This window comes from Rattus rattus, chromosome 3 (assembly GCF_011064425.1).
Source record: "Rattus rattus isolate New Zealand chromosome 3, Rrattus_CSIRO_v1, whole genome shotgun sequence".
Lineage (NCBI taxonomy): Eukaryota > Metazoa > Chordata > Mammalia > Rodentia > Muridae > Rattus > Rattus rattus.
Genome location: NC_046156.1, coordinates 83,439,030 through 83,453,239, shown reverse-complemented (window position 1 = coordinate 83,453,239; position 14,210 = coordinate 83,439,030).

Sequence of the window (14,210 nt, the reverse complement as noted above, 5' to 3'; positions counted from 1 at the left end):
CATATATATTAGGCATTAAGTATTAAGTATCATTATAATATTACTTAAATGATATAATTTATTTAAAATTATGGTTAATCTTCCTGTAATCATGACCATTTCCCCTGAGGTTTAATTTTCTATAAATAAGAAAAAACAAGAATGAGAGTATCCACTTCCTAGTTAGAAGCTCTAGGAATCCTTAGTTGCCTTTCATTAAGAAGTATCAAATAGCTAAACAAACAAATCTTATGCCAATAGTACACATCTGGAACATACTATGTGGATACATTAAGTCTACCTAAAGAAATGATGATGACTGGCCTGGCTCTTGAAAGCATAGCCACAGCCAGGGATATATGGAAGAGTTTGTAGCTGATTTCTCTCTATCACTCAATAAACTCTAGCTAACCCTGCACTTTTCACTATCTTTGAAAAAGTGAGAGCACTTGCCTTGGTGGAGGAACAGTTGTGGTTAGTGCACATGTTTGTCATTAAATGGAAGTCTTGAAGACTTTGACACATATTAGGGAAAGGCATTTGGCCAAAGGAATTGACTGTAATTGGCCCAAATTCCTCCCACTGGTGCTCTGGTGGAGTAACTTCAAGCCCTGTCATATAGGCTTCTGTCAACTTGTCTTCTCTTTGTACATACTTCCAATACTGGAAACAGTATCAATAACACAGATGATAAGGCCACAGAGGCAGCGGAGAGTGATGGTGACATAAGTCAATGGAGAATGCTTGACAACTACAGGCAATGGAGAATTGACATTTGAGACAAACAAAAGGCATCAGGTTGTAGTGCATGCCCATTAGAAGTAAAGAATGATGCCTGAGATTTGGAAGGCAGGAAACAGAAGCAAACTAAGGTACTTTTGTTTGGCATTGAGGATTTGATATATATCTAAAGAGAAGAACAGAATACAAAAGAAACCGAGACAGACACAGAGGTGAAAAGAGAGCAATAACCATAAACATCACAAGAGTTTATTATGTATCAATATTTAAAATGAAGAAAGTAAAAAAGATCTTTAACATGTGTGTTAATTGCTCAGTTTTGATTCCTGCTGCTGTGATATAATATCCTGACAGAATTAAAGGAAGGAAACGGGTTTATTTGATTTATAATTACTGGTTACAAGTTATCTTTGTGGGGAAGTCAGGCTAACATTAATTTGAAGTAAATGGTCACACTGCAATCCACGATGTCTGTGAGGAATTCATGCATGTATTCTTATGGTCCACTCACTTTCTCTGTTCACAAAATCCACTACTCTGTCAAGGGAATGGTGTCACCCATGGTGGCATAACTATGTCTTTCTACTAATAAAGATAATCTCCACAGGCCACCCCTTAGTAATCCCTAAACCTAGACGATCCTCTATTGAGACTACATAGGTGATTAATGTACAATTAAAGCTAATCATCACAATTAAAAAGATACCCTTTATGTTCACTCTTTAATTGCCCATTTAATTTGCTTTTTCTACAAATATCTCCCTACAGAAAACACAGTCAAAATTTTTGCTAACTTTTAAATTGCTTATTTTTCTTAGTCCTAATTCACTGGTAAATTTGATGCTAAACAGGAAGATTGTTACACCTTAAGGTTTTAAATAAGAAAAGTATTCCTTTACTCTTTATTAAGTATCTATTGAAGGTAGCTAAACTGTCTTTATTTTTACAAGAGTAAATTTCAACTTTGAAGAGTTTAAACATTTAGTAATTTCCTTTTTAAAACAAATTTTATTGGTTATTTTATTTATTTGGATTTCAAATGTAATCCCCTTTCCAAGTTTCTCCACCAAAAACCCACTATCCCTCCCTCCTCCTCCCTGCTTCTATGAGGGTGCTCCCCTCTCCACCCACTCCCTCCAACCCTTGCCCTGCCCTGGCATTCCCCTACACTGGGGCATTAAGCCTTCACAGGACCAAAGGCCTCCCCTCCCATTGGTGCCAGATAAGGCCATCCTTTGCTACATAGGCAGCTGGAGCAATGGGTCGCTCCATGTGTACTCTTTGGTTGGTGGTTTAGTTCCTGGAAGCTCCAGGATGTTCTGTTTGGATGATATTTTTCTTCCTATGGGGCTGCAAAACCCTTCAGTACCTTCAGTCCTTCCCCTTACTCCTCCATTGAGGTTCACTTGCACAGTCTGATGGTTGGCTGTGAGCATCTACCTTTGTATTGGTAAGGCTCTCACAGAGCCTCTCAGGAGACATCCAAATCAGGCTTATGTCAGCAAGCATACTTCTTGGCATAAGCAATGGTGACTGAGTTTGGTGGCTGCATATGGGACGAATCTCTAAGCGGAGCAATCTCTGTATGCTCTTTCCTTCAGTCTCTGCTCCAGTCTTTCCCTCTGTTTTTCTTTTAGACAGGAGCAATTCTGTGTTAAAATTTTGAAAAGGGTGAGTAGTCTATCCTCAACCATGGGTCCTGCCTAATTTCTGGATATGGTCTCTCCATGTTCTCTCTCTCTCTCTCATCTCTCTCTCTCTCTCTGTCTCTCTCTCTCCTCTCTCTCCTCCCTCCCTCCCTCCCTCCCTCTCTCTCTCTCTCTCTCTCTCTTTCTCTTTTATATTTCAGCTAATGTCATGCCTGTTGGGTCCTGGGAGCCTCTTGCTTTCCTGGCATCTGGGACTTTCTGGTGGCTACCCCCAGTTCCCCATCCCCCACTTCTACACAGTTCTGTTCAATTTCCTGATACTCTGTACATTTTTCCCCATCTCCTCAGACCTGATCATTCCCCCTTTTTACCACCCCATACCTCCTCTCTTCCACCCAAGTCCCTCCAATCCTCTACCACCTGTGATTATTTTGTTCTTCTGTCTAAGTAGAACTGAAGCATCCACACTTTAGTCTTCCTTCTTCTTGCGCTTCATATGGTTTGTAAATTGTATCATGGGTATTCCAAGCTTTTTTACTAGTATGCACTTATCAGTGAGTACATACCATATGTGTACTTTTGTGACTGGATTACCTCACTCAGGGTGCTATTTTCTAGTTTGATCCATTTAACTGCAAATTTCATGAAGTCATAGTTTTAAATGGCTACATTGTGTAAATATTCCACATTGTCTGTATTTGTTCCTCTGATGAGGGACATCTGGGTTTATTTTTTCCAACCTTTGGCTATTATAAATAAGGCTGGTATGAATATAGTAGAGCATGTGTCCTTGTTATATGTTGGAGCATCTTTGGGGTATATGCCCAGGAGTGGTATAGCTGGGTCCTCAGGTAGAACTATTTCCAATTTTCTGAAGAACCTCCAGACTGATTTCCAGAGTAGTTGTATCAGGTGGCAATCCTACCAGCATGAAAGCATGCTCTTCTTTCTCCACATCCTTGCCAGAATCTGCTGTCACCTAAGTTTTTGATCTTAGCTATTCTGACTACTGGTGTGAGGTGGAATCTCGTGTTTTTTTTGTTTTTTGTTTTTATTATTTTTATTTTCATTTTGTTGATGACTAAGGGTGTTGATCATTTCTTTAGGTGCTTCTCAACCATTTGAAATTCCTCAGTTGAGAATTCTCTGTTTAGCTCTGCACTCTGATTTTTTTTTTTTTTTTTTTTGGCCTAATGGTAGGACTTTAATTTCTTTCAACCTTCACTGGTCTCATATCTATTTTCCGCGCCCTCCTTTTTCGGGTGTTGCCTTAGTTAGGGGTTTACTGCTGTGAACAGGCACCATGACCAAGGCAACTCTTATAAAGGACAATAGTCAGCCAGTTAGTGAGTTGGCTTACATGGCAGGAAGCATGGCGGCACGCTTCTGATTTTTAAATAGGGTTATTTGGTTCTCTTGAGTCTAATTTCTTCAGTTTTTGGTATATTTTGGATATTTGCCCTCTATTAGATGTAGGATTGATAAGGATCTTTCCCCAATCTGTGGGTTGCTGCTTTGTCCTAATGACAGTGTTCTTTGCCTTACAGAAGCTTTTCATTTTTATGAGTTCACATTTATCAATTGTTGATCTTCAGGCATAAGCCATTGGTATTCTGTTCAGGAAATTTTCCTTTGTGCCCATGTGTTTGAGAATCTTCCCCTCTTCCTCTTCTATTAGAATCAATGTAGATGATTTTATGTGGAGGTCCTTGATGCACTTGGACTTGACCTTGTACAAGGTGATAAGAATGGGTCAATTTGCATTCTTCTACATGAGACAGCCACTTGTGCCAGCACCATTTGGCAAAATGCTGTATTTTTTCCTCTAGATGGTTTTAGCTCCTCTGTCAAATATCAAGTGACAGTAGGTGTGGGTGCAATTCTGGGTCTTCAATTCTATTGCATTGAACTACATGTCTGTTACTATACCAATACCATACAGGGATTTATTTATTTATTTATTTTAACTATTGCTCTGTAGTAGTTTCAGATAAGGGATGGTGATATCTCCAGAAGTTCTCTTATTGTTGAGAAAAGTTTTCACTATCACGAGAATTTTGTTGTTCCAATGAATTTGAGAATTGCTCTTTCTATGTCTGTGAAGAATTCAGTTGGCATTTTGATGGGGATTGCATTGAATCTTTAGATGTCTTTTGGTGAGATGGCCATTTTTACTGTGTTTATTCTGCCAATCAATGAACATGGAAGATCTTTCCCTCTTCTGAGGTATAAGAATCGGCTTTAAACACATATGTCAGCCTTGACATATATTGCTTTTATGTCACTAGAAGTCCAATGATCTATACATTGTACCACACAACGACTTTTGACATATACACATACATAGATAAAAACACATGTATGAGAATTTAACTATAATAATATGCTGAGTGTATTCTGTACCACAGATATATTAAAATATACAATATATATTTCATATACAAACTGTTAAGCTTTTATAATGATTAGAGTACATGTAAATAGATGGGTCATCACACATCTGACAAAAGATTTTCTAGTTCTTCATATTTTCACTGATATAGCAATCGTGATCTGGTATTGCCTAGTAAAAAAAGCATAAGCATCTCTAAACATTTTCACAACTCCAGAATAATAGTATAAATCAATAGATATTTTCTAACCAGTTTATTTGTTCTAATGTTCAAGAGTGGGAATTTTGTACTAAAAGAGACTTTATACTGAGTATCACCCTTTGGATTGAAGCAGATAATAAGTTTTATATACAATACACAAAACTAGACAATTATTGCCTCAAAATCACAAGTATTTATTCTGTTAAACAGAAGTACTTCATAGTTTTTTAAGGTGAAGTTGGTCAAATTCCACTGTAACATTGGCAATGTCCTATAAATAATCACCAATCTGTAGGACTTCTTATATATTTAGAATTATTTTCCTTAGGTTGGCACAGTAGGAGTCTAACAAAAATCTTTCTTTTATTTGGGTGATTTCGCTGATGATTCAACACTAACCAAGTTAAAAGGAACACTGGTATAGAAAAATGTTTTCAGGTAACTCTCACTGTCTTGTTGAATGGCTTTTATTGCCTTTTATGATCTCTTTGCCCATTTGATTTTGTGAAGTGTATTTTTGAAGATGAAAAAAAAGTTCTAATGTTTTCAAAATGGGCCTGTGTTGGGCGTCTGTTATAATATCAGCCTTTGAAGCTCTGTAGGCTAATTCATCACCCTTAGAAACTTCAGCCATTTGTGAGCTCTTCAGAGAAAAATTCTGAGCAGGCAGCCATATGGCTTTAGAGAAGTCAACTATGTTTCCTATGAAAAATTTCAGTTCTCAATTTAAATAGAAAACTTTTTATTTTAAAATTTTTCTCTATTGCATGGTACATAACAAATATATATTTGATAATGTATATTTATGCACAGTGTACAATCCACTGTCAGATGCAATAAATGTTTTTTTACATTTTTTATTAGATATTTTTATTTACATTTTAAATGCTATCCCCTTTCCAGGTTTCCCCTCAAAGAAACCACTATCACACACACACACACACACACACACACACACACACACACACACACACACACCTCGCCCTGCTTCTATATAGGTGCTCCCTGAACGACATGCACACATCCTTCAACCCCTCCACAGCCCTCACATTCCCCTATATTGATACATCAAGCCTTTTCAGGACCAAGGGCCTCTCCTCCCATTGATGCCCTATAAGGCCATCCTCTCCTACATATCCATTGGTTCATTCCTGTGTACTCTTTATTTTTTTTAAGTTTACATCTCTTTTGTTTTTGTTAAATTGAGTATTTTTTTTAATTTACATTTCAAATGTTATTCCCTTTCCGGGTTTCTGTCCATAAACCCCCTAACCCCTCTGCTCCCCTTCTCTATGGGTATTCCCCTCCCCATCCTACCCCCATTACCTCCCCCCCCCCAACAATCCCATTCACTGGGGGTTCAGTCTTGGCAGGACCAAGGGCTTCCCCTTCCACTGGTGCCCTTACTAGGCTATTCATTGCTACCTATGATGTTGGACCCCAGGGTCAGTCCATATAGTCTTTGGGTAGTGGCTTAGTCCCTGGAAGCTCTGGTTCGTTGGCATTGTTTTTCATATGGGGTCTCAAGCCCCTTCAAGCTCTAATTTGTACTCTTTGATGGTTTAGTCCCTGGGAGCTCTAGTTGGTTGGTATTGTTGTTCTTATAGGGTGCAAACCCCTTCAGCCCTTTCAATCCTTTCTTCCATTGGGGAGCACGTTCTAAATTCAGTGGTTGGCTGTGAGCATCTCCCTCTGTGTTTGTCATGCTCTGGCAGAGCCTCTTTGGAGACAGTCTCTGGGGATGGTGGCTTAGTCCTTTGGAGCACTGGGAGGTCCACTTGGTGGATACTGTTATTTTTCTTATGGGATTGCAAACACTTTCAGCTCTTTCAGTCCTTTCTCTATCTATTTCATTGGGAACCCTGTTCTGAGTTCAATGGTTGTCTGCTAGTATCCGCCTCTGTATTTGCCAGGCTCTGTAAGAGCCTCTCAAGAGACAGCTGCATCAGACTCCTGTCAGCATGCACTTCTTGGCATCCACAATATTGTCTGGGTTTAGTGACTGTATATGGGATAGACCTCACATCTTGGACAGTCTCTGGATGGCCTTTCCTTCAGTCTTTGCTCCACACTTTGTCTCCATATTTCCTCCCTTAAGTATTTTGTTTCCACTTTTAAGAATGTCTGAAGCATCCAAATTTTAGTCTTCCTTCTTCATGAGCTTCAAGATATGATGTTATGAGGCCCCCAACACATGCACAGCAGCGGACTGCCAGGTCAGGACTCAGTCAGAAATGATGCACCTAACCCTCTAGATGCTTGGGGGCCCAGGATGTCAGGAGGTTTGGTGGGGTGAGTATGTGTTGTGGACATCCTATTGGAGATAGGGGCTGGGGGGAAGGAGGTATGGGATATGGAAAAGTTAGATGGCAGACTGATAGAGCAATGAATTCTGAACTGTAAAATAAGATTAGAGAATAAAGAAAATTGAAAAAAAAACAAGTCCCTCTTTTATCTCAACTAAGTGACTTATCAATCAACAACAGTAATATGCTTCATAAACACAAATATCAGATAAAGTAAGGCAGATGTTTTCTTTGAAATATATTGAATTTAATGTCAGGGAAGAGACTATAGCCAATTTGAGTTAGTCAATGTCCCTTCAAATTCTAAGGAACAAATTAAAGGAGCAAGAATATCAGCATGTAACTTTTTGATAAAACATTTTAGTTACTATAAAAGAGTTGAAATTTATATAATTGGTTAGTAGTCTGACACATTATCTCTTTTTATAAAAAACAAGTGATATAATAGAGTCCTAAAAACGTTGATGTATATTTAACATTAATACTAAAAAGACAATGATATGTGTGTATATGTACGTAATCACATTCATCACAGGAAGAATGCTATTCCCAGAACTAATTATTTTTAATTATTACTCTTCCCATCATTGTAACAATATAGTTGATAAGACACAAGACTGGAAAACAACTCGTTTTTATTCAATGCTTGAGAGGGTCTAGTTCAGAATAGCCATGCATCACGGCAGGAAATACAAAGTGGTGGGACCCATTAGTAGTTATGCCAAAAGGAATTTCAGGCAACTACTGAAGCCCTGGCAGCACTCAAGCAGAGAGACTGTGCTAGAACAGTGAGTAGCCAAGAATCCATCAGATTCACTCACTGGTGACCTATTTTCTTCAGTGAACCACCTATGCATTTTTCCATTGCTTCCTAAAACTAGGCCACCAACAGTAGATTAAGTATTCATGTTCTTGAGTTCATTGGTCACATTTGAGTCATACCATAACAGAAAAGATATCTTTATTCAAAAGATTTCCCCAGGGGCTAAACCATCAACCAAAGAGTATACATGGAGGGATCCATAGCTCCAGACATATATGTAGCAGAGGAGGATGTCATTGTCAGACAACAGTGGGAGGAGAAGCCCTTGGTCCTGCAAAGGCTTGATGCCCTAGTGTAGGGGAATGCCAAGGCAAGAAGGTGGGAGTGGTTGGATGGGTGGGTGGGGAAGTAGGGGGAGGGAGGGTAGGATAGAGGGTTTCTGCAGAGGACTCCAGGTAAGGGGGTAACATTTGAAATGTAAATAAATCAAATATCCAAAAAAAAGTACTACTTATACAAATGTACCCAAACCCTATCTCCCAAAACAGTTTAAAATATGAAAGAATACAAATAAGCCAGAAAGAACTGCCATATAAACCAAAGATGAGGGACTGATCAGGAAACACTTGTCAATTTTCATATTTCTCCTGTTTTCTTTTCTTTTTTCTTCCTCTATATGAATTCTATTGTTTCTTGAGTACTAACAACTCCATAAATCACAATAATTAATTTTCTTAGAATAAAACAATAAGTCTTCCCAAAGCTATTACTTTTCACAAAACAAAACTACATGCATGGTGTAAAAATAAGATCAGACTCTCATCTGCCCATTAAACATGTGACAGAATGCTATCACCTCTTTGAGAGGCAGAAGTTTCTAACACATCAGCTGTTATATTGAGCAAATTAAAGCTGTGTGTACAAAGACTTCCTGGGGTGGTAGATGTGAACGTATGAAACTAAAGATGCTTATATTTTCTGAAATGTTGTTTCTTTAAACAAATTTACATTTGAAATTTGTTAAAATAATTTACCCACTGAAGAAAGGTATTGGGTAGGTCTCCCATAAGTTATATGTGCCCTCTTTGCATATGCCTGGTATTTTAGAATCATGAATTACATATCCTTAGACTTTCTGGATCTTCTTTCATAGTCAATACATGAATACCCTGAATAATAAGCATAAAATTGTCTATGAAATATGTTGGCAAGATATTTACAATTCATAATTCCTATAAAACTGTGAAATCTTTATGGAAACCTAAATTAGTTATTAGTTTACAATATTATATACATACATCTAAAAGGTGCTCTCCCAAGGTTTCTGCAGTTATAGACAATCTCCTCCAATGATTATTTAAAAATATTGTTATAGAAGTCAACCCAAATTCTAGTTAGCTATCTATCACTCCTATAAGAGTGGCATAGTCTAGTGGGCATTTACTGGCTATGCCTATGAGTGCTACTGTGACTGTCCTACAGTTTAAATGCTTACATTTTACAGATTATGTGTCTGGTAATACCCACAATTTTAACAACAGTAATTTCTTTTGCTGTGGAAATCCTAATTAGAAGCAAATGTCTATCCTTGGTAACCATGTGCTACAGAAAGCACTCTTCATCAAAGTTCTTCAAAATATTGGTTTCTTTCACTCTCAATTTCTTTAATAAAGTCCTATAAGGCATTTTTGGGAAATAAAACCAGACTTGAGGTATAAAATCTTAGATTAAAAGTTACTTACACTTTCACTTTCATGAGCTTACCTGTCATATAACCAATAGTAAATAAAAGAAACTCTACAAAATCTACATCATTTGTTATAAAGTATCTTTCTATTCTGGATTAAAGGAGTCAAAACAATAAACAGACAAGTCTGATCATACTTTATTTTTCAGGAACATTAAGTTCCAGTTTATGAAGAAGAATCTGCATTTTAGTTTTCCTATACCAGCCTTATAGAGCCTTTTTATCCTACTAGCAATGACCTCACTTTTCATTAATACCTCTGGATCATATTAGTGGTATCTTTCTAGTTTTCATTTAATTCAGTAACCTAAAGAATAGCTATGGTGTTTCCATCCTATATTAGACTAATCCAAATACAAACAGTAGCCTGAACGTAATATGTCTAAGGAAGTGAAGATCAACCTTCAGGCAGAGTAGATGATCTTCTGTTAGGTAAAAGACAACCTTTTTGTTATGTTGTAAGATAAAGAAGAATTTGACAGCCTGTGGTCATCAGAATTGTCCACCCAATCATTTCCCCCAAATACCTTAAATATTACACTTTTCCATCACAACAAATAATTGTAAAGGTTATACCCCTATCATTTGCAGACTACATCTTAGCCACTGGATTTAAACCAAAAACATGCGCTTTCTAAGATATCCTATTTTACAATAGATTTTAGGTTGAGAGTAATGTTTTGCAATCATTTTGATTTGTTTGAATATATACACTCTTACAAGGTGTCAAAAGTGAAATCTCAAATAGCACCCATGTTTATTCTCTTGTATTTTATGGATTTGTTTAATGAATTTTAATTTTTGTATTACAGTTTTTCTTCTTACTTCTCCATTATCTGATATTCTATGTTTAGTAGTAGGGATTGAAACAAATAGATTTCAGATTATTTTAATTAAGTCAGGAGCTAAAGTGGATTTGAGATTCATTGTTGCTATGGCTACTTCCAGCACTGTATAACTATTAATTCTGTCAATGGCATAATGTGTGTGCAGTGGCAGTTAGGTTCATCCCTCAATATCTGTTCTGTCTTTTGCATATAATCCACTTTTGTGGCAGGTGTCATTGAAATTGCATGTCCCTTGCAACTCCTGTATCTCTAGTTTATGATTATTTGGCCCAACATATGTTAGCCTTGTGTTGGCATTTTGTGATACGTCAATTGGCCATGGCCTTTAGGAACCCAGTATTTCCTAGGAACCTCACTCTTTCCAGGCTGTGGTATCTTCCGTCACATGTGTTTCTTCTCTACCATCTTTCCTGAAAGTTCCTGTTTATATCTTTTATTATTTCTCCAGCTGCAATGTTTCGTCATTACTGCCGTAAAAACAAAAATAATTTTTAGCATTTCCACTTTAATATTATGCACATTATTTTTCATGAAGCAAAAATGAAGTAGATAAATGTAGAAGCTTGTGATGATTGTCTCTAGAACAGAGTCAGAGTGGATATTCATTAACTTCTCAATATAAACCCTAGACTATATTTCAATAACATTTTTTCACAGAATAAAAATGTTTGTCAATATTTTGGAAATGAGATAAATTAGAATGTATATAAGCATCTCACTTTGACAATGTTTTCATATATTATAGTCATTCTACCTTTGTGAGAATGTTAAAATTCTGCAGGATAGCAGTCCACTTATATGGCATGAAATGTGTATGAAACTCTTTGGCCCTTAACAGTCCACACTAGTACTTTATTCCTTTTGTATAACTTCCACTGGTCATTCCTCAGCCAATAGGAAACTGTTTGGTTAACTCATCATAGGCATTCTTTTTTTTAATTCTTTCTTTAAAAGTTAGTTTTTTGATAATTTCTTTTATAACACTTTTTTAGTTTTATTTATCATATTGTCATTATATAAAACCATTTTCAAATTCAAGTATATTTTGATCATAGTCCTCCCATCCATCAAGTCCCTCCAGATCCTCTCCTCAACCCTACTCACCCACAGTTAACTTCTTTTTCTAAAGAAAAACAAACATCAATACCAAAGCAACGCTGTCCAAAGCCCAGAAAACATCAAATGAAAGTACACACTCATGCATGCACACACACACACACACACACACACACACACACACACACACACACACACACAAAGGCAGGGGAATTATACACACACACATAGAAACAGACATATACATATACAAACACAGAGACATGGACATACATAAACTAATAATAATAAAAAAAAACAAAAACCAAACAAAGACGAAAACAATCAAGCAAAAAAAAATCCTGTGTACTTCAATTGTATATTGGTCAACTATTCTTGAACAAAAGGCCTGTGCTGAAGTGGTTGATATACTCTGTGTCACTTTATTGGAGAATATTGACTTTTCCTCCTCCAGTAGGCATAAGTGAAGTAGCTAGGTGTCCATCTATCTATCCATACGTGCATCCATCCATCCATCCCATCCATCCATCCATCTATTCATCCATTCACTCATTAGAAAACAATAACAAAATAAAATATAAGATAAAAAGATAAACTAGCATAGCAAAATGGGGCAAGGCAAACCAGTAAAAGTAAAAGAGTCTAAGACCAGGCACAAGAATCAGAGACACTCATTTCCACACTCAACAATCCCATAGAAACACAGAATTGGAAGCCATAGCATATATGCAGTGGACCAGGGGTAGAGCCATGCAAGCCTTGTGCATGTTCCTCAGTCTCTGTGAGTTTATATAAGCTTTTCTCCTATTAATTTAGAGGCCCTTATTTTCTTTATGTCCTTCATCCCCTTTGGTTCTTCCTCTCCTTCTGTCTCCACCTCTTTGGGATTCCCTGAATTCTGAGGGAAGGGATTTGATGGAGACATTCCATCGAGGGCTGAGAATCAAAGGTCTTCCACTCTGTGCATAATGTCTGTTTTGGTGTCTGCATATTTGTTCCAATCTGCTGCAGGAGGAAGTTTCTTTGATGCTAGTTGAACTGTGTATATAGCAGAATTTCAAGCAGTGACCTTTAGTCATCTTATTCATCTGTGAACTCCTTTTCCCACATCTACCCCCATTATTTACACAGCAAACTCTGTGTCTCCCCTCTTTCCCCATTAAGGTCAACTTGTACCATCCAAATGGTCTTGGACTTATTATAGTCTTCTAGTAGACCATGATCAGTTGAACAAAATTCACTCTGACAGAAAACTAAATTTTCCAAACACAGAAACAAATAATTGACAAAAACTCTTCATCTTATTGTAGGATTTTATGCCCTTCCCGCCCCCTGCAACTCCTCACCCCCGCATAGTAGGAATTCTTCTGGCTTGGTTTTGGAAGGGTATCTTGTACATATTGCAAGAATTCTGAATTTACGTAAAGCTGCCCTGCTGTGTTTAAAAAGACACTCTTTCCTCCTGTGAATATTTTTGTTCCCCCTTTAAGAAGGAGTGAAACATCCACACTTTGGTCATCATTCTTCTTGAGCTTCATGTGGTCTGTAGATAGTCTTTCGTAATTGGGGCTTTTGGGCTAATATCCACTTAGCAGTGAGTGCATACCATGTATGCTGTTTTGTGATTGGGTTACTTCACTCAGGATGATATTTTCTAGTTCTATCCATTTGTCTATGAATTTCATTAAGTCATTGTTTTTAATAGCTGAATAGTACTCTATAGTGTAAATATATCACATTTTCTGTATCCATTCCTCTGCTGAGGGACATGAAGTTTCTTTCGAGCTTCTGGCTGTTATAAATAAGGCTGCTGTGAATTTGTTGGACCATGTGTCATTATTCTATGTTGGAGTATCTTTTGGGTATATTCCCAGGACTGGTATAGCTGAATTCTCAGGCATTACAATGTCCAATTTTTTGAGGAACCGCCAGACTGATTTCCAGAGTGTTTGCACCAGTTTGCAATTCTTTCTCCACATCCTTGCCAGCATCTGTTGTCACCTGAGTTTTTGATCTTAGCATTCTGACTGGTGTGAGGTGGAATGTCAAGGCTGATTTGCATTTCTTTGATGACTAAGGATGTTGAACATTTCTTAAGGTGCTTCTCAGCCATTTGATATTCCTCAGTTGAGAATCCTTTGTTTCGCTCTGTACCCCATTTTTAAATAGGGTTATTTGATTCTCTAGAATCTAACTTCTTGAGTTCTTTGTTCATATGAGAAAATACGGAGACAAAGTTTGGAGCAGAGACTTAATGAAAGGTCATCCAGAGACTGCCCCACCTGCAGATCCATCCCATACACATACAGCTACCAAACCCAGACAATATTGCTGATGCCCAGAACTGCACACTGACAGGAGTCTGATATAGCTGTCTCCTGAGAGGCTCTACCAAGAACATGACAAATACAGAGGCAGATGCTCCCAGAGAACCATTAAACTGAGAATGAGGTGCCCATTGTAAGAATTAAAGGATTGAAGGAGATGAAGGGGCTTGCAACCCTATAAGAACAATACCAACCAACCA